The sequence below is a fragment of the Gossypium hirsutum genome, chromosome A01 (assembly GCF_007990345.1).
Source record: "Gossypium hirsutum isolate 1008001.06 chromosome A01, Gossypium_hirsutum_v2.1, whole genome shotgun sequence".
NCBI classification, from domain to species: Eukaryota; Viridiplantae; Streptophyta; class Magnoliopsida; order Malvales; family Malvaceae; genus Gossypium; species Gossypium hirsutum.
In genome coordinates, this window is record NC_053424.1 from 25,452,685 (window position 1) to 25,455,924 (window position 3,240).

A 3,240-nucleotide genomic window follows, 5' to 3' on the forward strand; every position below is an offset into this window, starting at 1 on the left:
TTTTCCTACTTAACCCTTTGGTTAGTGGATCAGTTAGGTTCCTTTCAGACCTCATGTACTCCAAAGCAAGTACTCCATTGTTTATTAAATGTTTCACAGATTCATGTCTTATTCGAATATATCTCTTCTTACCATTGTAAGCTTGACTCTAAGCAACACAAATTGTGGCTTGCAAGTCACATAATAAATATATGGGAGGTACTGGTTTTTCCCATATAGGAATCCCTACAAGTAGATTCCTAAGCCACTCAGTCTCTTGCCCGGCTAAGTCAAGAGCTATAAACTCTGACTCCATTGTGGAGCGAGCAATACAGGTCTGTTTAGTAGCTTCTACGAAATGATTGCTCCACTTAAAGTAAAGACATACCCACTTGTAGAACCTACCTCATCATTATCAGTTACCCAATTTGCATCACAATAACCTTCAAGGGCTACAAGGTACTCGACAAATTCTAACTCCCAAGTTATATTACCTTTAAAGTATTTAAGCAAACGCTTTAGAGCATTCCAATGCTCATTGTTCGGATTTTGGGTATACCTACTTAGTCTACTAACCGCATAAGTAACGTTCGGTTGAGTGTAGTTCATCAATAACACAAGACTTACACTTTCTTTATATAGTGAGATTGGTTTAATGAAAATCTATTTTCTAATTTCATAACTTTAACTCCTAAGATTATATCTACCTCTCCCAAATTAGTCATTTCAAATCTGATAAATAAAAAATTCTTAATCTTATTATTGGCTTCTATATTAGAACTGAAAATTAACATGTCATCTGCATACAGTCTTATGATGACACAATCAGATCCAAACATTTTAGAATATACACATGCATCTGCACCATTAACTATAAAACTGAAACTGAGAATAGTCTTATGAAATTTCTCACACCATTATTTTGGAGCTTGTTGTACAACAATTTTTTGAGTCTACAAACTTTATCTTCCATACTAGGTGCCACAAATCCTGAATGTTGCTCCATATAGATCTCCTCATCCACATCATCATTCAAGAAAGTTGTCTTTACATCCATCTAATGTACCAGCAGATTATGAATGGAAGTTAAAGTAAACAAAACACAAATGGTAGAGATCCTAGTTACAAGAGAGTATGTATCAAAATAATCTAACCCAAGTTTCTGAATAAACCCTTTAACCATTGGTCTTGCCTTATACTTTTGTATTGACCCATCTGGTCTAAGTTTCTTTCTAAAGACTCATTTATTACTAATAGGTTTAAAACCTTTAGGCAAGTGTACTAATTACCAAGTGTGATTAGACATAATAGATTTAAGCTCATTATTAATAGCATCTATTGAATTTATGGCTTCATCATAGGTTTTGGATTCTCATTTATAAAAAATGCATGAGAAATATAATCATTTATTAAGTAGAAATTATTAAATTCAATTATAAAAGAAGTAAGAAAATTAGGTTCGAAACTAGTGGCAGTCTTTTGTCTTTTATTTCTTCTAGGTTTAATATCATCATTAATAAGAATATCTCTATTATGTAGGGGTATGCAAAATTCGGGTAAAACCGAAAAAATTCAGTTAATTGACCGAATTCGGTTAATCGGTCGGTTAACCGAATTAATTTGGTCGGGGATCAGTTAATAATTTTTTGAGTTTTCGATTAACGGTTATTCGGTTCGAAACCTGTCGGTTAACCAAATTTTTTAAGTTTAACCAAAAAAATTAATAAATAAAATTATAATTATAAATAGCTCACTATTCACTCAAACCCAATCCAACATAAACCCAAATACCCAATCTAATATATATTAACCCAAGTACCCAACCCAACCCAATTACCCAACCCAATCATAAAAATTATAAATAATTTAATAAATAAAAATAAAAATATAAAACTAAAAATAAAAAATATAATTTTATACAAATAATTCGATTAATTCGGTTAATTCGGTTAATTTGGGTAATTCGGGTAATTCGAGTAATTCAGTTAATTCGATTAATTCAGTTAATATTATACTTATTTTAACCAAAAATTAAAAAACATATAATTTTTGGTTATTTTTTTGAAAAAATTTCGGTTCGGTTAACAGCTAAAAATTTTGAAAAGTCAGTTAATTCGATTAATGTTATTTCGGGTCGGTTAACCGATTGAACACCCCTACGATTATGTGTACTAGAAGAAGAAACATGCTCATCTAATTTTGTACCAAGATTAACATTAGTTTTCTTTAGAGGGAAAATATTTTCAAAGAAAACAACATCTCTGGATTCACATATGAAAGAATCATGCAAAGACATAAATCTATATACAGCATTGTTTAAAGCATAACCAACAAAAACAACATCAACAATTTTATATCCGATAGTGTTCTATTTAAAAACAGGTAAGCCTACTTTTGTAAGGCACCCCAAAACTTTCAAGTATTTCAGGTTAGGGGCATAATCTTTCCACAATTTGTATGGGGTACAATCTATTTGTTTTTAAGGCACTTTATTAAGGATGTGATTCGCAGAAAGTACGATCTCCCTCTACATGTGATCAGGTAAACCAAAACTAAGTAGTAAAGCATTCAACATTTCTTTTGGAGTTCTATTTTTCCTTTTAGCTATGCCATTTTGTTGTGGAAAATTGGGAGCAGAAAATTCATGTATAATTTTGTATTTTTCTTAAATCTCTTTAAGGAACTTAGTGTCATATTGGCCCCTTCTATCGGATATAATACGTTTTATTTTCCTATCAAGTTGATTTTTTACTTCTGTTTTATAAAAAAGAAAGGTTTGTTCAGCTTTATCTTTTTCTCTTAAAAGATAGACCTTTGTATACCTAGAGTAGTCATCTACAAAGGTAATATAGTAGTGTTTCCCATTTTTACTTTATGTGTTTCTAAAGTCTGTTAGATCAGTATGAACTAATTCCAAAAGTTCAGTTTTTCTATCAATGACAAATTTTAAAGAAGGTCTAGCATGCTTGGCTTCAACCTAAATTTCACATTTATTAAAGCTACTATTATCTAGATTAGGAAGTAGATTCATTTTTATGAGTTTTGTCTTGTGTAAGCAAGCTCTTTAGCAAATCTTTTGCCAATCTTTAACAAGTTGATAAGTTGTTAGATTCGATCTTGCATAATGGATTGCAACAACTTTAAGTGTGTGTAGTTGTTGCCCTGTCACTATCTTAAATGGACACTAATTCATGGCCCCACTTTGCTGCAAGTTATAAGAAAATTGGGCCACATCCAACAAATTTGGCCAATCCCTCTTTA